Source organism: Salvelinus alpinus, chromosome 5 (genome assembly GCF_045679555.1).
Source record: "Salvelinus alpinus chromosome 5, SLU_Salpinus.1, whole genome shotgun sequence".
NCBI classification, from domain to species: domain Eukaryota; kingdom Metazoa; phylum Chordata; class Actinopteri; order Salmoniformes; family Salmonidae; genus Salvelinus; species Salvelinus alpinus.
This window is the reverse complement of record NC_092090.1, coordinates 64,059,840-64,082,285: the sequence shown is the minus strand read 5'-3', so window position 1 is coordinate 64,082,285 and position 22,446 is coordinate 64,059,840.

Sequence of the window (22,446 nt, the reverse complement as noted above, 5' to 3'; positions counted from 1 at the left end):
TGTTTCAGCAGGATTTTGTATCTATACCTTATGTCATTCCTTATTGGAATGGATTTATTGATAATATCTGTTGGGAAAAAGGTTGGATGTTGCCACACACATACCTACTTGTTAACAAAATTAAGGAAGTTTCCTTTAAAATGATTCATAAATATTATCCTGCCAACCACCATATGAAGAAGTTTAAGGAAAACATCAACTCAAATTGCTCCTTTCGTAATGACCACCCAGAAACAGTGTTGCATCTTTTTTGGTATTGTATTCATGTAAGAAAACTGTGGCAAGACATCAGTAGATTTATAATTGAACCCATTTATGAAGATCTTACACTATTGTGGAGATATGTACTGCTTGGATTCTTTACCTATGATAGAAATAAGCTGAAAGAATGTTATGTAATTAATTTCATTATTCTTTTGGCCAAATTTCATATTCACAAATGTAAATTTACAAACAAAAAAACAAATTTTCCTACCTTACAAAAAGAAATTGAACTGTATTTTAAGACAATACAAATACTCTACTAACAAAAGCTGTTAGAATAAGTAAGTGTATGTATGTCCTTGTGTAATGTGATATTGTACCCCCTAGCCCAATTGTCCTTTGTATATTATTAATTTATACTTGTGCTCCCACATGTACTTCCTGTATTGATTTGTTAATAAAAATAAAAAATAAAAATAAATTATAATAATTGTTGTACTCGGCGCATGACAAATCACATGCGCCAAATACAACAGGTGTAGACTTTACTGTGAAACTGTCACGTTCCTGACCTTATTTCCTTTGTTCAGTCTTTGTTTAGTTGGTCAGGACGTGAGCTGGGTGGGCATTCTATGTTATGTGTTTCTATGTTGGGTTTATTGTTTGGCCTAATATGGTTCTCAATCAGAGGCAGGTGTTTGTCATTGTCTCTGATTGGGAACCATATAAAAGTTGCCTGTTTTCACTGTTTGTTTGTGGGTGATTGTTGCCGTGTCTGTGTTTGTTCGCCACACGGTACTGTTTTCGTTCGTTTGTTCACGTTGGTTTGTATTTTGTCAAGTGTTTTTCGTCTTCGTTTATATAATTAAAGTATGTATTCAAACCACGTGGGCTTTGGTCCGAATCCTTGCTCCTCCTCAGACGAGGAGGATAACGACGAGCGTTACAGAAACGCAAATTTATGACCTCTTTCCCAACAATGTAGAGTTAAAAATCAGAAAATATAAACACAAGAGGAATAATATACACAGTAATTAACATACAGGGAGTACCAGTACCATATTTATGTGTAGGAATATGAGGTAGCTGAGGTAGATATCAAGATATATAATCTTGGGCCTCCCGGGTGGCGCAGTGGTCTAGGGCTGTGCCGCCAGAAGCCGGCGGTGACCGGGAGGTCCGTGGGGCGACGCACAATTGGCCTAGCATCGTCCGGGTTAGGGAGGGTTTGGCCGGTAGGGATATCCTTGTCTCATCCTGTGGCGGGCCGGGCGCAGTGCACGCTAACCAGGTCGCCAGGTGCACGGTGTTTCCTCCGACACATTGGTGCGGCTGGCTTCCGGGTTGGATGCGCGCTGTGTTAAGAAGCAGTGTGGCTTGGTTGGGTTGTGTTTCGGAGGACGGTTGTGTTTCGCATGGCTTTCGACCTTCGTCTCTCCGTATGGGAGTTGTAGCGATGAGACAATATAGTAACTACTAAAACAGTTGGATACCACGAAATTGGGGAGAAAAGGGGGTAAAAAAAAATAAAAAAAATAAATATATATATAATCTAAAGTAGCAGCAGCGTATAAGATGAGTCATCTCTGTATACACATCGCAAGACCCACTGGTTGATGCTTATTTATAATGCACTCTTAGGCCTCACTCTCCTCTATCTGAGATGCCAACTGCAGCCTTCATCCTCCACATACAACAACTGTTCTGCCAGTCACGTTCTGTTCAAGGTCCCCAAAGCACACACATCCCTGGGTCGCTCCTCTTTTCAGTTTGGTGCAGCTAGCGACTGAAACGAGCTGAAAGAAAACACTCAAACTGAACCGTTTTATACCCATCATGAGGTTGATCTACATCTCTTCATTCAAAGACTCAATCACGGACACTCTTACTGACAGTTGTGGCTGCTTCGCGTGATGTATTGTTTTCTCTACCTTCTTGCCCTTTTCCCTTTGTTGTCTGTGCCCAATAATTGTTTGTACCATGTTTTGTGCTTCTACCATGTTGTGCTGCTGCCATGTTGTTATGTTGTGTTGCTACCATGTTGTGTTGCTATCATGTTGTGTTGCTACCATGCTGTGTTTTCATGTGTTGCTGCCATGCTATGTTGTTGTCTTGGATCTCTCTTTATGTAGTGTTATGGTATCTCTCTTGTCGTGATGTGTGTTTTGTCCTATATTTTTATTTTATTTTACATTTTTAATCCCATCCCCCGTCCCCGCAGGAGGCCTTTTGCCTTCTGGTAGGCCGTCATTGTAAATAAGAATTTGTTCTTAACTGACTTGCCTAGATAAATAAATACAAATGTGTGTGGGTGTGAGTAATGCGTGTGTACCCAGCTAACAAGGGAGAGAGAAAGTTAATGTTCCCCTAATGTTTGAGTGTCCAGGAATATTCTATGTTAGCAAAAACCTCCTGAGAACCTTTTTAACATGTTTTGGCATTAGAGTTAGGAGACCATTCCCTTAATGTCAAACAGAACATACCCAGAACGTGGTTGCCATGTTCTCAGAATATCCAATATTAACGTTTCGTGGGACTTTGCAAGGACATTCATGTCTCCAGTTTTCTGTGGTTTAGGAGAATATTTCATCAGCGTCCACCAAACGTACACAGTGCAGTTTAAGATCAGAGATGACCATTTTTTTTCATGATCATGGCATTATTTCTATTACAGCATATTGGATGACTGTCATTCATATTCAAGTCTCACAGCTCAATGTTACAGCGATAGGCTTAGGCTACTACATGATACTAGAATTTTCCCTATACCTATCAAGAGGTTACTACAACCTAGCCTATGAAGGAAAGTTTACAACGTAGGTGCACAGGTTGAGAGAAACATTTGAGTAATCGAATTGACAGACAGTGACACATTCAATACTGCCTTGCACACTCTTGTGGTATTCTAGCTGATCTAGGGTGTAATCATTAGTCCAAACAGTTGCAAACAAGAGTTTATATTGGACAAATTCAGGTATGTTTATGCTGGTTTCATTCTGTTTGCTTGCATTTAAGAAATGTTTTTCAACAGAATCGGCGGAATGAATACACCTGTTCACCTGTAAACACAGTTCACTTTCATAGCAGCCACATACAAACAGTGCGATCAGTTTGCTCGTTGTATAATTCCTTCTTGCATCTGCGCGCTCTCCTCCTCTCACCTTTTCCCTTCGCTTGTGGACTTCATTGCACAACACAACAGCTGTCTGTGACTATGCGAAAAAACCTTTCCAAGCGAAACCTTCATACCAAAACCGCTAACAGCAAAACACAGCCTACATCATTGTCACCATATTAGCTAACGTCATAGTCAACATAGCTACTAGAACGAACGCGTTAGTAAACCCGCTACAATCATGCAGTACAGTGTACAGCAAGCAGTTTAGCAGTTACACTGGCTGGCCCCATGTGGAAATAAATGAATAAAGCCAAAAGCTTACCATGACTTGGAAGATTTCCAGTGTTGGATAGCCATAGACAGCTAGGTAGCATAGCATCCCTCTCTGTTTGAGAAATATGGTTATCTCTCTCTCTCTGTCCTTTGCATGGTTGCCATGTTCAAGGAACATAAGATATTCATGTTCTATACACACTTCAAGAACATTTCTGTGTATCAGTTGTCAGGACATCACCTGATGGTCCCAAAGAAAGAAGCTCTTTGTTTGTTGGCAATGTTAGGGATACTTAAAGTGTTTTCAACTTACATATTTGATTACATTGTGTCTGTTCATTTACACAGTAATTATAATTCAACATATCCTCACCTGGGATTTGAACTCACAACCTCGTTTCACAGTACTCTGATATTCCCGCTATGCCAACATGTCCCTGTCATGTATCAGTTAATCTGACTATTCTCATCATTGATTTGAGTGAGGCCTCCCTATTTCAGCAATTTAAGGGCTTTCAGTATAGTTGTCTGATGTTGGTGGGGCATGTTAATCTGTTTTAATGATACTCCTGAATCACTACGATCAACAAAAGTTTTTCTTGAGATGTACTTTTAACAGAGGTGAGATTTACCTCAAAGTGCTTTTACCCTATTGCTCACAGCCTTACACCTATCAAGTTGTTTCAGATCTACACTAGTGCTTACAGAGGAGGGGGTGGGGTTTCTTCTGGACAGGACAGTGGTTAGGACATTTTTAAATTGGTGCTGGGGACCTGGGTTCGGGACCCACTAAGGCAATCACCCTACTCTCAAATACTAAGCAAAATATGTTAATGCCATTATTTGGCAACAGTTACAACACACCTATCTGATTTAATTAAAATGAGTTTCTCATTGAAAGATGGGAATCTGTAGGATTTCCCCTCAAGCACGAATTTTGACCACATTTCCACTACCTCATAAATTATCCGTTTTTATTAGTTCTGTATAGCTGAGCATCTCTATCGTCTTTTTTAAAATCTACACCACATATACCATTTAAAACAAACGTGTCATTGAGAAACTCATTTTAAGAAGAAACCCTAACCCCTCCTCCTTAGGCACATATGTAGATGAAATTGATAGGTGTAAGCAATAGGGGGAAAAAAGCACTTTGAACTAAATCTCAGCTCTGTTAAAAGTACATCTCAAGAAAAACTATATTGTTGATCGTAGTGATTCAGCAGTATCATTAAAGAAAACGGTTAACATGACCCACCAGCATTGGACAACTATACAGAAAGCCCTTCAATTGCTGAAATAAGTTAATCAAATCAATGATGAGAAGAGTCCGATTAACCAACACCTGACATGGACATGGTGTTATAGCAGGAAGATCAGAATACCAATACCGTGAGTTCAAATTCCATTTGAGGACATGTTGAATAAAAAATGCAATCATGCATGTTAAAAGCACTGTGTGTGAACGTTCTTCACCTTGCCAACAGACAAAGAGCTATGAAGTGGTTCACCAATCAGGGCCTTGATAGTGACGTGTAAAGACCTTTTCTTTGGACACATGAATGTCCTTGCAACATTCCCATGGAATGTGTCCGGAAAATGTATATCCGACTGTAAGTTCTGAGAACATGGTCACCACATTGTAAGTTCTACTTGACAGTAAAGGAATGGTCTCTTGGAAAAAATTCCTTGCACATCATGAGAACATTCCTATGAAAGAAAACTTTAGCTAATGACCTAATGAGACTCTCTTAGGGGAACGTTCTCTAAAGATGTGGGAACGTTTGTTGTTAGCTGAGTAAAAGCCTCATTCTTTCCTTTATCTGTAAAACCCTTTTCAATGTGAACCAAGGGCTGAGATACTTTGTTTTTACTTTCAACATACATTTCAACGTTTCCTAGTTCTGACTAGCACATGAACACGACTTTAGCCTATCTGCCTCCGTCTCTAGAGGGCACTAACTCTTGGAGGGCAGTAGAAGTTGATACGACTTTAATTTATGTTAAAAGTTAAAACAAAGCGTCTCAGCTCTTGGTTTATCACCCTTCACATCATCACGTTGATGCAAAATGCATCATATTATGCATTTGGTGACACTACTGTGACACTGCTTCTTGAATGTCCGATTTCTTGAAAACTTGACTGCTGACATGCAAAACATTTTCGGAGTGTATCAACAGGTGTCTGTAATTATCTCTGGCCCTCTGGGTGGCCTTATCACATGTAAAAGGTATACGTAATTAAATAAGAAGCTTGTCAAATAAAACAAAAGCTGTAAAACATTATCAACTTAGTGAATACTATTGGTGTTTAATATCACACTAATCTTTTTCACACTTTGTTGACTTTTTTCATTAATTAGGCTATTTTCTCTTAAACCTAAAAAATGTATATTATATATGAATATTATGAATATTATTTTTCAAGTATAAATTACCAAAGTTACAATAGGTTTCCATAGAGTTTCTGTTAATAATCCCGTAACTTTGGTAAACTACCGAGAGCTTTGCAACCTTAAGCCTATCACAGATGTAAAAGGAGGAGAATAAACAGTCCACCATCTTTGAGTCCATTGAGTCCATCCGTTGATTTGAAAGGGGAGGATGATCTTGACATACAGTATGTAGTTCTAGGCTACATACTGCACCGTGGATGCATGCTTTTTTAATTGAAGGTAAGGTACAAGTTAAGTATAATCTTGCCTAATACATCAAACGGTGACATCTGCACACACCCACGCAGACACAGACCCATTGAGTATGCTGTTGTGTTGCAGCCCTTTGACGGGGCTCAGGTCCTGACTGGCGGATGCCATGGCCTCTCCAGGAAGTACATACACTGGCAGGAAGAGCTCCATCGGACCACGACTCAGGTGAGACAGAGAGAGAGAGAGCACAGAAGAATACCAGAAAGCAACCCGGTAACCAAAATATCCAAACACTCTTAGATAACTTTCTGGATACCACATTCACTTACAGTAAAGAAGGCACCAATCTATCAGTAAAAAAATATCAACTATATATTCAGGCAAATGGCAAAAGAATCACAATAGAAATTGATAAAAAACGAGACAAAAAAGATCACAGATGACAACTGGTTTGATGCAGATTGTAAAACTATAAGGACAAACTTAGAACACTATCCAACCAAAAGATCAGAGACCCAAATAATGGTTAATTATGCCTTCATTACTGTGAGACTTTAAAACTCTATAAACATACACTCAGAACCAAAAAAGCACAGTACAACAGCAAGCAGCTGACACTAATTGAGGAGTCTATAAACACAAACAACTTCTGGCAAAATTTGAAAAAAAAAATAAACAAGAGGAATTAGCGATACAAAATAGTGACATATGGACAACCCATTTTAAAACACTCTACAACACCGTTCAAATTGACACAAACGCAGAACAATGCCAAATTCATGAGAAGTTGAATGGATTAGAAAAAGCTATAAAAGATCATCCAAATCCATTGGACTCCCCAAATAAGAAACTTCAGGCCCTCAAATTTAAAAAAGCATGCAGACCTGATGGCATCCTAAATGAGATGCTAAAAATCACTAGTGCAAAATTTCAATTGGCTATATTAAAACAGTTTAATTTGATCCTGAGTGTAGGTTATTTCCCTGACATCTGGATTCATAACCCCAATCTTTAAGAACGGAGACAAATTTGACCCTAACAATTAGAGGCATTTGTGTGAACAGTAACCTGGGGAAGGTTTTCTGTAGCATTATACAAATGTAAGCGTTCTAAACTTCCTTAATAAGCACAATGTCTTGAGTAAAAGCCAAATTGGATTTATACCAAAACATCGCACGACCGATCATATTTACACCCTTGCTTTATCGACTTCCAAAAAGCATTTGATTCTATTTGGCATACAGGACTGTTCTACAAAGTTATTGAAAGTGGTGTAGGGGGTAAAACATATGGCATAATTAAATCAATGTATACTGGCAATACGTGCAGCATCAAAATTGGCAAGAAAATAACATAATTTTTTACCAGGGGCGGGGCCTTCGCCAGGATTGCAATCTGAGCCCTGCACTCTTCAATTTTACACCAACGAATTGGCCACTATTCTAGAAAAATCCTCCGCCAATGGCTTTAGTCTCCACAATTCAGAGGTTAAATGCCTACTCTTCGCAGATGACCTATGCCTGCTGTCACCCACAGCACATGGCCTACAGCAGAGCCTGGACCTGCTAGAACAGTACTGCCAGACCTGGGCCCTGGCAGTAAACCCCAAAAATACTAAAATAATGATTTTCCAGAGAAGGTCCAGATCTCAGGGAATTAGACCAAAGTTTTCAATTGGTACAACATATATAGAGTACTGCACACACTACAATTACTTAGGTTTAAAAATAATCTCAACTGGACACCTTAATGATGCAGTGAATGAACTGAGAGAGAAAGCACACAGGGCATTCTACGCCATTAAAAAGCAAATTCAAATTGAAATACCTATTCAAATTTGGCTAAAACTAATTGAATGTGTCATTGAACCAATTGCACTTTATGGCAGCGAGGTGTGGGGTTCACCTGCAAAACAAGATTTCACCAAATGGGACAAACACCCAATTGAAACCCTGCATGCAGAGTTCTGTAAGATTTTCCTACATGTCCAGAGGAAAACGACAAACAATGCATGCAGGGCAGAATTAGACCAATATCCACTAATAATAAAAACAAAAAAAATTGCAATTAAGTTTTGTAAACATCTAAAATACAGTGACCCTGTCTCGTGTCATTACCAAGCCCTGCAATGCGAAGAGCTGAGCAAAGAAAAGAGTCCCCTCATCCAGCTGGTCCTGGGGCTGATTTCACAAAACTGTTCTACTAACACACTGAAGCCTCAGGAGCAGAACATTCAATCAATCAGAATAAAACAAATTACAACACAGTCAAAACAAAACTACATTGCTTATTGGGAAACACAAACACAAGCACAAAGCAAAATGCAGCGCTATCTAGTCCTAAATCGACAGTACACTGTGGCTAACTATTTGATCATGGTTACTGATCAAAACCTTAGAAAAACCTTGACAAAATACAGGCTCAGTGAGCACAGCCTTGCCATTGAGAAGGGTAGACACGGGAAACCCTGGCTCCCTGTAGAGGAAAGGCTGTGCAACCACTGCACAACAGCAGAACCTGAGACAGAGCTGCATTTCCTGACAAAATGTCAAAAATATAAAACAATTAGAGTGTCATTTCCCCAAATTTGAAACCAAGGTTTCAAAGACCTCTCTGATGAGAGTAGGCTACCCGTCCTTGGGGGAGGACGCAGAGAGCTGTGGGTTGGCAGCGCACTACATTGCTGCCTGCCATAACATGAGGGACAGTGACAGACCAACCAACCTGCACATGTCCTCTATGCTTATTGTTATTGGTCAATGTGTGGTTATTTTGACCCTTGGTTATTGTTGTTACTGTTGTCCCGTTGACAATTTTGATTCTTATTATTTTAATATTGCAAATATCCAAAGTAAGCGTTTGGCAATATGTACATTGCTACGTCATGCCAATAAAGCAAATTGAATTGAAATGAGAAAGAGCAAGAGATGAATGTTTTGGGTAGTTGGGTTGAGTGTGCAGGCTTTCTATCTATTGGGTAACGTTTGTTAGTAGGGTCTCTGCGGTGGAGTGTGTGTGGGTGTGCGTGCCTGCGTGGTTGTGTGCGTGTGCGTGTGTTTGTGCACCTTGGCTCTCTAGTGTCCAGGCAGCACAGCCAGAGTTGAGCAGGAACAGAGAGGGAGACAGATAGATAGACTGTTAACTGCAGTGTTGCTACAACCTTGTAAGTGGGTTTACATAAAAAGGAAATAATTAACAGTACTACAAATGGACAAACATGAAAACATTGCCTTGGTAACCAAAAATATAGCATATTCTCTCCCAGCAGTCACTCAATAACCCCACCACGGTGATCTGTCAAACAGGCTGTCATCAAGACCTACAGTATCTCAAACAACAGATCTATCTATTCCAGCCATGTGTCCCGGACAGCCGTCATCTATTATTGTAAAAGAGGCCATGGAACTGCCTTGCGCGGTTCAGCAAGAGAACAAGTGTGTGTGAGATCTAGCGCAGTATGTAAACCATTTGACATCAGTGTTTTTGGGCTTTCCTCTTTATGGGAACATCTGCGGCAGCTGCCCTATAAATTCCCTGCGTTGAGAAAACAGGAACAAAAAGTTCCATTTTTGTATGGCAGTGTACCATGGCGGACGGGCCTGGCCTCATCCGGGGGACGCTGCACCGCGCTGCTTCGCTTAGAGAAAGTGAAGTCGCGGATAGAGGATCCTAGACACTATTACACCGTGTTTACAAGGCTGCTCTGTATAGCAAGATATAGACTGGACTTCAACACATTGAATTGGATTCAATTGAGTGGAATGTATAGCAATACATTTAAAAACAAATTGTCATTGACTCCCAGAGGGAAATTGTAACATCACAGGCTTACAATAACAGACATTACAAACATATAAAGTCCTGCTATGCCTTAGAGCTACAATCTAACCGACAGTGTTCCACAAATCTGCAATATTTACAAGACTGCTCTGCCTAGCAACAGATAGACAACAGTTCATTCACTCTGGGTTATCAGATCAGACCCCAAATGAGAGACATTTCTTGTTATTACTTGTATATTCTCTCACCCACCCACTCTCTGGCCTCTGGTGTGTTTATGAAGTAACTTCGTCTCTTTCTCGTGACTTATTTTTTCTTGACATTTGTGACTGTCCATCTTTCTAAGGAGATTTTCAAACCCGAATTGACTGCCACTCTGAAGAGGGAGATTCTTTTTGAACTGTTATATGTTTTAATAAAGTGGGAAGAAGGAGATTCAGATTCAGAAAATAAGGATGAAAAAAAACTCGTAGAACATAATTCCAGACCATGTTTTAGGTGAAGAAAGATGTTTACATTTAGGCCCACAAGTCACCATGCTCCAGTTGTCTAGCTCCTTCCAACTGCCTAAATCTTTGTGGTCACTGATGTTCAAACAGCATTGGTGTTACAATGACTACAATGCAAATTGACGGCACCTTATTTGTGACATCAACCGAAGCATCAAGCAACTTTATATCAGTGTCACTAAGCTGACTAAATTCAAGTCAAATTCAAAATAAAACGGTTCCTAAATAACATTCTTCTAAGTCCAAGGGTTGTATAACATCGGCAACAGGACTGGATTCAACATCATGTTGGGGGCGGAGCGGACGTTGTCTGGACGTCTGTTACAGGTCATAATTAGACGCTGGAGAATCCAAGACCTGAATGGGGGATTTGTCCTCCTCTTCTCAGGGGTTTAGGGAACGCTCCATATGTTTTCCTCCCATGAGTCACTGGGCCCAACATGGGCCAAAACCAATCACAGCCATGCCAAAAATGACAGTTTCAGCTTCAAAACCATTGATTGCAGAAATGGAAAATGAGGATGATATTTCATTTTTTCCCCCTCTCCTCTCTACTATTTCCCCCTTCATTAGATGTATGAGTAATTCATGGTGCGAGGATGTATCTGCTTGTTGAATGTTGGTTTACACACATTGAATTCACACAACCTCATGGACAGCGAGTGTCTCTGTCCATTCTCCATCCTCCTGCTGCTCTTCTTTCCACCTTGCAATCATGTCTAATATAAACAAGTCACGCATGCATTTGAATCAAGACGCTTGAATCATAGCAGTCCTCTCTCTCTCTCTCTCTCTCTCTCTCGCTCTGACTTCATCTTTAAATTTCGTTAGGCAACCATGGATTTTTTGTCTACTGAACCATAATAATGTGTAAAAAGGATTTCATGGATCTGGGTTAGCATATCTTCTAGTAGAGAGCTGGTGTAGCTTTGTGTGAAACAACTTGTGTTACAACTTTCTGTTATGATATTGTATTGGATGATAAACTCCCTAATTTCGTGGTATCCAATTGGTAGTTACAGTCTTATCTCATCGCTGCAACTCCCGTACGGACTCAGTAGAGGCGAAGGTCGAGAGCTGTGCGTCCTCCGAAACACAACCCAACCAAGCCGCACTGCTTCTTGACACAATGCCCACTTAACCCGGAAGCCAGCCGCACCAATGTGTCAGAGGAAACACCGTGCACCTGGCGACCGTGTCACCATGCACTGCACTCAGCCCGCCACAGGAGTCACTAGTGCGCGATGGGACAAGGACATCCCTGTCGGCCACCTGGTTGACCGTGTCAGCATGCACTGCGCCCAGCATGCCACAGGAGCCGCCTGTACGCGATGGGACAAGGACATCCCTGCCAGCCAAACCCTCCCCTAACGACGACGCTGGGCCAATTGTGGGCCGACCCATGGGTCTCCCGGTTGCGGACGGCTGCAACAGAGCCTGGATTCGAACCCAGAATCTCTAGTGGCACTCGGGAGGGCAGCTATAATCTTGTCTTGAATATCTTTATATTCAGTATAAACTCATCCAATGATACTGGGAGTGAATGAATGCTACTGTAAATAGCTTTCATTCAGTGAAGCTGGAGACAAAAAGGGTGCTGCCATGCTTCTTAATTAAGTTGTACAATAGTTGAATCTCTTCCAAGATGCTTGAACCCAATCCAGTCTTTCTCTCTCTCTGCGTCTCTCTCACCCTCTCTCTCACCCTCTCTCTCTCTCTCACTCTCTCTCTCACCCTCTCTCTCTCTCCCACCCTCTCTCCCACCCTCTCTCTCTCACCCTCTCTCTCTCTCACCCACTCTCTCACCCTCTCTCTCTCTCCCACCCTCTCTCCCACCCTCTCTCTCTCACCCTCTCTCTCTCTCACCCTCTCTCTCTGCGTCTCTCTCTCTCACCCTCTCTCTCTCCCTCTCTCTCTCTCTCACCCTCTCTCTCACCCTCTCTCTCTCTCCCACCCTCTCTCCCACCCTCTCTCTCTCACCCTCTCTCTCTGCGTCTCTCTCTCTCACCCTCTCTCTCTCCCTCTCTCTCACCCTCTCTCTCTCTCCCACCCTCTCTCCCACCCTCTCTCTCTCACCCTCTCTCTCTCTCACCCAATCTCTCACCCTCTCTCTCTCACTATCTCACCCTCTCTCTCTCCCTCTCTCTCTCTCTCACCCTCTCTCTCACCCTCTCTCTCTCTCCCACCCTCTCTCCCACCCTCTCTCTCTCACCCTCTCTCTCTCTCACCCAATCTCTCACCCTCTCTCTCTCTCACTATCTCACCCTCTCTCTCTCCCTCTCTCTCTCTCTCACCCTCTCTCTCTCCCTCTCTCTCTCTCCCACCCTCTCTCCCACCCTCTCTCTCTCACCCTCTCTCTCTCTCACCCACTCTCTCACCCTCTTTCTCTCTCTCACTATCTCACCCTCTCTCTCTCTCTCTCTCTCTCTCACCCTCTCTCCCTCGCCCTCGCTCTCTCACTCTCTCACCCTCGCCATTTCCCTCACTCTCTCTTTCGGCGGCAGTCAACCAACCAGGAGTGCACACTTGAAAGGAACTCTCTGAACATCTTCCAGTAAACACTCTCCAAAAGTCTTAGAGCTCTGACTCTTGTATCCAGTCATGTGAAAAGGTAAGTACACCCTCTGGAAAGTAGTCTTTTAATTTTTAATTTTTTTACATATTTGGACAGATGGATATGTCATCTTCACTTCAACACTATTGACAGATAAAGCGAACCTAATTTGCAGAAAAAAAACACACCCCTAGCTTCAATAGCTGATGTTGCCCCCTTTGGCTGAATTAGCTTAATGTAGAAGTTTCTTGTACCTGTCCATCAGTCTCTTACATCGACTGGGAGGATTTTTTGCCCACTCTTCTTTACAGTACTGCTTCAACTGTGTCATGTTCGAGGGCTTTCTTGCATGCACGGCCCGCTTCAAGTCCCACCAACAGCATTTGGACAGGATTGAGATCTGGGCTTTGACTCGCCCATTACATAACCCTTCATTTCTTATTTTTGAGCCATTCTGTTGTGGCTTTGCTTGTGTGTTTTGAAACACTGTTGCAAGATTCATGTTCGGTTCAGCTTTTTGACAGATGACCTCACATTCACTGGTACAATATGGAATTAAGGGTTGATTAATGGCAAGTTGGCCAGGCCTTGAGGCCACAAATCAGCCCCAAACCATATTGCCACCACCTCCATGCTTCACGGTTGATATTTAAACATTTTTTTTAACTAGGCAAGTCAGTTAAGAACAAATTCTTATTTTTAATGATGGCCTAGGAACAGTGGGTTAACTGCCTTGTTCAGGGGCAGAACGACAGATTTTTACCTTGTCAGCTCAGGGATTCGATCTAGCAACCTTTCGGCCCAATGTTCTAACCACTGGGCTACCCGCCGCCCAAGGAAGTGTTTCGTTTTTGCCAAAAATGGCATCTGGCATTGCGGCCAAACAACTCCACCTTTGACTCATCTGTCCAGCGGACATTGTTCCAGTAGTTTTGGTCTTTACCCAGGTGTTGTCTGGCAAACGTCAGTCGTGTCTTGATATCATTTTTTAGAGCAGAGGCTTCTTCCTTCCTGACCTCCCATGTAGTCCAAGTCTGTACACTCTCTTTCTGACAGCTGACTCATGCACTTTGACATTTATTGTGGCAAGAGAGGCCTGTAGATCCCTTGATGTTACCCTGGGGTTCTTAGAGACTTCTATGAGCATCTTTCGGTCAGCTCTTGGTGAGACGACCTGTCCTTGGTAGATTGCCAGTGATCTGGAATTTTCTCAATTTGCATATGATCCATCGGACAGTGGAAGGACGTACTTTGAATTGCTTGGAAATGGATTTGTAACCCTTCCTAGACTCATGGGTATCAATAATCTTTCTTCTGAGGGCCTCGGATAGGTCTTGTGATCTTGGCATGATGTGTTACCACACACCCATATGGTTAAGGTCAAACCAGACCAAGTTTCTGATCTTTATGGAAGGCTGTACCCTCCCAAGTTACTTTCTAAGGATTTTCTAATCATTTGCCAGCAGCATACCACCCTGCATACCACTGCTGGCTTGCTTCTGAAGCTAAGCAGGGTTGGTCCTGGTCAGTCCCTGGATGGGAGACCAGGTGCTGCTGGAAGTCCAACAGTTGCAAACGAGAGTTTCTATTGGACAAATACAAGTATGTTTATCTCTGTTTTGTTCCGTTTGCTTCCATTTAAGAAACGTTTTCAACAGAATCAGCAGAATGAGTACACCCCTGATTGCGCGTAAACACAATTCACTTTCATAGCAGCCACGTTGTATTCCTTCAATGCGCTCTCTTCCTCTCACCTTGTCCTTTCGCTTGTGGACTTGTACAACACATCAGCTGTATGTGACAATGTACAACACATCAGCTGTATGTGACAATGCGGAAAAATCTTTCCTAGCCAAACCGCTACACACAGCCTACATCGTTGTTACCATATTAGCTAAAGTAACATCATAGTCAGCATAGCTAATGCATTAGTAAACCTGCTACAATCATGCAGTAACGTTAGTGTACAGTCAGTAAGCAGTTACACCGGTGGGCCCATGTGGCAATAAATTAGTCATACCAAAAGCTTACCATGACTTGGAAGAGTTCCAGTGTTATGTTGGATAGTCATAGCCAGCTAGCTAACACGGTATCCCTCTGTTCAATTTTTTTATTTAGCCTTTATTTAACTAGGCAAGTCAGTTAAGAACAAATTCTTATTTACAGTGATGGCCTACCAGAAGACAAAGGTCTCCTGTGGGGACGGGGGCTTGGATAAAAAATTAAATTAAAGTAAAAAATATAGGACAAAACACACATCACGACAAGAGAGACACCACAACACTACATAAAGAGAGACCTAAGACAACAACATAGCATGGCAGCAACACATGACAACACAGCATGGTAGCAACACAACATGGTAGCAGCACAAAACATGGTACAAACATTATTGGGCACAGACAACAGCACAAAGGTCAAGAAGGTAGAGACAACAATACATTACGCAAAGCAGCCACAACTGTCAGTACGAGTGTCCATGATTGAGTCTTTGAATGAAGAGATGTAGATTAAACTGTCCAGTTTGAGTGTTTGTTGCAGCTCATTCCAGTCGCTAGCTGCAGCGAACTGAAAAGACGAGCGACCCAGGGATGTGTGTGCATTGGGGACCTTTAACAGAATCTGACTGGTAGAATGGGTGTTGTATGTGGAGGATGAGGGCTGCAGTAGGTATCTCAGATAGGGGGGAGTGAGGCCTATGAGGGTTTTATAAATAAGCATCAACAAGTGGGTCTTGCGACGGTTATACAGAGATGACTAGTTTACAGAGGAGTATAGAGTGCAGTGATGTGTCCTATAAGGAGCATTGGTGGCAAATCTGATGGACAAATGGTAAAGAACATCTAGCCGCTCGAGAGCACCCTTACCCGTCGATCTACAAATTACATCTCCGTAATCTAGCATGGGTAGGATGGTCATCTGAATCAGGGTTAGTTTGGCAGCTGGTGTGAAAGAGGAGCGATTACAATAGAGGAAACCAAGTCTAAATTTAACCTTTGCCTGCAGCTTTGATATGTGCTGAGAGAAGGACAGTGTATCATCTACCCATACTCCCAAGTACTTGTATGAGGTGACTATCTCAAGCTCTAAACCCTCAGAGGAAGTAATCACACCTGTGAGGAAAGGGGCATTCTTCTTACCAAACCACATGACCATTGCTTTGGAGGTGTTCAGAACAAGGTTAAGGGCAGAGAAAGCTTGTTGGACACTAAGAAAGCTTTGTTGTAGAGCGTTTAGCACAAAATCCGGGGAGGGGCCAGCTGGGTATAAGACTGTATCTAAATGGATGAGAGAGCTTCCTACTGACTGAGCTATGTTGTTGATGTAAATTGAGAAGAGCGTGGGGCCTAGGATCGAGCCCTGGGGTGCTCCCTTGGTGACAGGCAGTGGCTGAGACAGCAGATGTTCTGACTTTAAACAGCACTCTTTGAGAGAAGTAGTTAGCATACCAGGCTAAAGACCCCTCAGCGACACCAATACTCCTTAGCCGGCCCACAAGAATGGAATGGTCTACCGTATCAAAAGCTTTGCCAAGTCAATAAAAATAGCAGCACAACATTGCTTACAATCAAGGGCAGTGATGGCCTGTTTGAGCAGGGTGCTTTCAGTAGGCTAAACTAGCTAGCTGCATTCGCTAGCTAAGTAAGTGAAACGGAAAGTGAAAAGAAATATCACTCTCTCTATTTCTCTCTTGCTTCTCCTTCATTTTGGAAGAAATGAATTTGTTCAACACTGTTCAACTGTTGTTTTTCTCTCTCTTTGAGTCAAATACTTACCACATGTTATACACTGCAGTGCTAGCTAGCTGTAGCTTATGCTTTCAGTACTAGTTTCATTCTCTGATCCTTTGATTGGGTGGACAACATGTCAGTTCATGCTGCAAGAGCTCTGAAAGACTGGAGGACGTCCTCCGGAAGTTGTCATAATTACTCTATAAGTCTATGGATGGGTGTGAGAACCATGAGCCTCCTAGATTTTGTATTGAAGTCAATGTACGAAGAGGAGGACGGAAGCTAGCTGTCCTCCGGCTACACCGTGGTGCTACCCTACAGGGTGCTGTTTCGGCTACTGTAGACACTCTTTGCAAAATAGCGTGTTTTAATCAATTGTTTGGTGACGTGATTACATTTAGCATAGTTTTATCTCAGAAGGATAACTTTTTATATGTTTTTCTGAAATTCACTGAGGAAGATGGTCCTACCCTTTCTCCTCTGAGGAGCCTCCACTGGTAAGTGTGTGTGTGTGCATGTGAGTATTCCCCCCTAATCAAGTCTCTCTCTATCATAGGCTCCATGGACCTCATGAAACAGCTGATTCAATAGCCAACAACAAAAGCATAAGACCGCAGCAAACAAATGCAGAAGAATGTCCCTCTCTCCCTCTCTCTTCTCCACATTGCTATCCTGGACAATCCCCCCACACCCCCATCCTCTCAACCCATCAGGCATGGATAGGCCCAGTGCTTGGTGTTGGAATTAAATATCTGGCTGCTAGACAGTTCCCCCCCCTCCAACCCTCCTAACCCCCCCAATCCCTCCCCAAGCCCAATATGAGCAGAAATAGGGGAGCAAAGAGCTGCATGACTGCACGTCCCAATAATGAGGCCACCCAAAAGCACCAGCTCAGCAAAACTGGACGTCCGTTTCTCAGGCGTTTAAGCATGCAATTATGTTCCCCTCTGCTCCTCTGCTGCACAATCAGGGGGAAAGGGAAAACAACATGCCGACTGCCTGGGATTCTAAGATCATTCACTTCTTACAGAGGAAATATTGGAGATGAATGTTTGCCATTTATGTTTCTTATGCAACAGCATACATTCTGTTTGTCTGGGGGAGGGGGTGTATATGGGTGTACTGGTGGTGTGCGTGTGCATGTGTACGTACGTGTTCATGTAAGCTTATGTGAGTGTGTGTTTTATGAGATGGTTCTCTGGTAGGGAGTAGTCATGCTGTGGGCTAGGCCATGCATCCATGCATGCAGCACACACATATTCTCCATACGTGGTCCAGAGGGGGCTAGCTGGTCCAATCCAAGCCCGGGCAATGGACCATTCAGCACACATTGCTTTACTTCTTCATAGCTGTAGCCTACTGCACCCCCACTGCAAGACTCAGAGCTGGAAACCTTTAATGTCACTCACAGAGGAGTGTCTGTGTTTGAGGTAAGAGCTCTCGTGAGAGAAATGTAGCGATGCGGTACGTGTTTGAATGCTGTTTGTGAATGCAGGTGGGATGTTAGCGACTCTGGTCATCCTCGTGTCGTTTATAACCGTAAAATAAAAAAAGAGAATAGCGCAAAAGACCAAATTGCATTCAAGGAACATTCAAAATGGAGCACCCAATATGGCTGCCACTCCACAATCGAACATTGCTTTGGGTGGGAATGTGTTCTACTAATCCTATGACTGTGTCCAGCCAGTGATAAAAGGTTACCCCAGGGACTGTGTACTGGGTCAGGAAGTAATTAGTTAGTTCAGCCTGAGACTTAGTGTTGGAGAAAAATAGAGAAAGGGAAGAGCAGAGGAACCAGGAAAGGGATGAGAAGAGAGCGAGAGAGCGAAGGGAAGAAACAGAGAGGTACAGGGTTTCTTTCTGGGGCAAGGATCTCCGAGCTCAGAGCAAATAAACATTGTGCAAAGATGGACTGTGGTCTTGGGGCCCAGTGTTGACAGATATACCGTAGCCCCGTTTTATGAAAACCTGTGTCTATCCAAAGAAAGAGGAATTATGGATGGGGAGATATGTTTATTAGTGTTAGTTACACACACAGAAGCATAATAGCACCCTTTGAACACTTTGAACGTAAACTATTCCAGGAGTATGACTTGTTGTGGTCGATAGACCTGTTGGAATTCATATTTAGGGTGGTGAAACCTAATATTTGTTTCTCTTCAGCATTTAATCCTCCATTTGCAAGCAGAATTCTTACAGTTATAATCAGGACAAAAATCTCCCACTTCCTGAAATATGATTTACGCCGCCGGGACTTCCAAATAGATGGTACTGTACCTATTCATTAAATGTAGTGTGGGCAGGATGGCTTCACATCTGAACTCACTACTTCAAAGTAACACACACTCAATGTCCTCAAGTCACACTCCCCAGATCACTAATGACCCGCAAAACTTTTCAGGAGAAGCAGTTCCTCCCTCTCTTTCTCTCTCTCTTTCTCCCTCTCTCTTTCTCTCTCTCTTTCTCTCTCGCTCACTGTCTCTCACTCTCGTTCTCTCTCGTTCTCTCTGCTGCCATAACAGGGAACTTCCCCAATCTGAGCAGGTGCACATGAAATGGCCCCTGATGTGGTTCTCTCCTTCTCTCTGTCCCTCTCTTCTTCTGTCTCCCTCTCTGTCCCCCCCCCCTTTCTCTCTCTCTGTCTGTCTGTGTGTGGTCTATAGACTGCAAATCGCCTTCTTACAGGCAGATCAACCCAATACGACACCCCTTATCCAATACATCAGCTGTCTCCTGTCATGTCAACCCATCACGACACCCCTTATCCAATACATCAGCTGTCTCCTGTCATGTCAACCCAACACGACACCCCTTATCCATTACATCAGCTGTCTCCTGTCATGTCAGCCCAACACGACACCCCTTATCCAATACATCAGCTGTCTCCTGTCATGTCAACCCAACACGACACCCCTTATCCATTACATCAGCTGTCTCCTGTCATGTCAGCCCAACACGACACCCCTTATCCATTACATCAGCTGTCTCCTGTCATGTCAGCCCAACACGACACCCCTTATCCATTACATCAGCTGTCTCCTGTCATGTCAGCCCAACCAACGTCTTTCAATCCCACTCCTTTCAGACGATTTGACAAAATGTATCAATCAACATGGGATTATCCAGCAGTGTCCTAATGATATACACAACTTGTGACAATTTTTTGGGTAAAATACATCATCAATTTGACTATAGGGTGATAACCACTGTGTCCTGATGATTAACCACTTTGTCAATGTCGTTGTAGAATATATCAATCTCAAATTCTTCAGATTGGAATAGTTATGAACTATAGTTCTCTGGTTGTCTTTCCCTGCGTACTCAGACAACTGGAATCCTTATAGAGTGCTCTCCATTTTCTTGACTTATCCCATATAGCCACTAGAGGGAATCACCTTAACAAGTCATTGCCTTCCTCCCTGGCTCGTCTCTTTCATCCTATTTGCTCAGGTCACCCAACTACATATGTACTGCCTGGCCCACCAATGCAAAAACATCTTCTTCTCTCTCTGTGCTGTTGTTTGGCATAAACATTGCATGTCAAATGTATAACGTATAGGTCCATTGCAGCGGGATGATCTTGTACTGTGGCTTCTCTCAGGGCATGAGAACATTGGAGGCGTGGATAAAAAAAGAACAACATGGTCCTGGGTGGGTGGTCACATGGGCACAAATATTATAGTTAGTGACGGGCCCTGAAGATTTCACTTCGGCATGTTCAAACAAACAGAGAGAGAGAGAGGAGACACACTGTTAGGCAGAGATAGAGAGCACAAAACAGCGCCTCGCCTCTCCTCGGCTCCGTTCAGGACTTGAGAGCTGGACTTGGCGTGAAAATTGAGAGAGAGAGTGGTGGGAGAGAGAGAGAGAGAGAGAGAGAAATAGAGAGAGGGAGAAAAAGAGAGAGAGAGAGGGAGGGAGGGAGAAAAGTGAGAAATAGAGAGCGGGAGAGAGAGAAAAGGGAAAGAGATAGAGAGAGAAAAGAGATAGAGGGAGAGAGAGAAATAGGGGGAGAAAAGATAGAAATAGAGAGAGAGAAAAAGAGAGGAGAGAGAGGGAGAGAGAGAAATAGAGAGAGAAATAGGGGGAGAAAAATAGATAAATAGAGAGAGAGAAGAAGAGAGAGAGAGAAATAGGGGGAGAGAAGATAGAGAGAGAGAAAGAGAGGAGAGAGAGAGAGAAAAGAGAAATATAGAGAGAGAGAGAGAGAGAGAGAGAGAGAGAGAGAAATAGAGAGAGGGAGAGAAAGAAAGAAAGAGAGAGAGAGAAATAGAGAGAGAGAAAGAGAAAAAAGAGAGAAAGAAAAAAGAGAGAAAGGAGAGAGAGCTAAAGAGAGAGAGAGAGCTAAAGAGAGAGAAAGAGAGAGAGAGAAAGAGAGAGAGAGAGAGAGAAAGAGAGAGAGAAATAGAGAAGAGAGAGAGAAATAGGGGGAGAAATAGAGAGATAAATAGAGAGAGAGAAGAAGAGAGAGAAATAGGGGGAGAGAAGATAGAGAGAGAGAAAAGAGAAAGAGAGCGAGAGAGAGAGAAATAGAGAGAGGGAGAGAAAGAAAGAGAGAGAGAGAAATAGAGAGAGAGAGAAAAGGAGGAGAGAGAGAGAGAGCTAAAGAGAGAAAGAGAGCTAAAGAGAGAGAGAGAGAGAGCTAAAGAGAGAGAGAGAGAGAGAACAAAATAGAGAGGAAAAAGAGAGAGAGAGAGAAAAGAGATAAAGAGAGAGAGAGAGAGAGCGAGAGAGAGAGAGAGAGAGAGACAGAAAGAGAAAAAAAGAAAGAGAGAGAGAGAGAGAAATAGAGAGAAATAGAGGAGAGAGAGAGAGAGACAGTTCTGCTCTGTGTGTGGTCTGAATACCTCCAGGCTTTTTTCGGGGTGAGTGTGTGTGTGCCCTTCCTGGGCCCAGAGAGAGGGAGGGGGAGGGGGAGGGGGAGGAGGGAGAAATGTTAGGGAAAGAGAGAGGAGCCTGCACAATAAGGGAATGTTTGCCTTTGCTTGAGTATGAATGCGGGTCAGCGAGTTGGTCTTTTATGTGGAATAAGCAAGCAAACACTGGCATGTTTTGCCCTGCCGTGAAGAGATTACAGTGTATTTTGCAAATATATCAGCTTCCCACCAAGCAACGTAATGCTTTTCACTGGCCCGTCAACCTGAGAGAATGGAGCCTTTTCTTCATCACACGCACATACACACATGTGTGTGTGTGTGTGTGTCAGTGTGTGAGAGAGGGAGAGAGCGGTATACATGTTTCCGTGTCCGTGTGTGTAGCATACCAGTAACAACAACCAACGTTTGATCAGTCTTCGTTTTAGTCTCTAAAGCCTGCAGTTTTGTAGACAATATATGTTTCATAAACAGTATGGCAGGCAGCCCTTCCATGACCAACTCGAGTAGAGTTAAGTGATTGCAAAGTTACCATTTAAGTTTTTGGCTCAGTCACATACCAACTTCTCATGTGTTTCATGTTTAAATGTCACATGCACAAGTACAGTGAAATGCCTTTTCTTGCTCATTTAAAACCCAACAACGCAATAATCAATAACAACGTATTACTAGAAAAAAAACGTGAAAAAAACCCACAAGAAATAAGAATAAGAAATGCGAAATGCACAATAAAGTAACTATACTAGATACAGGGA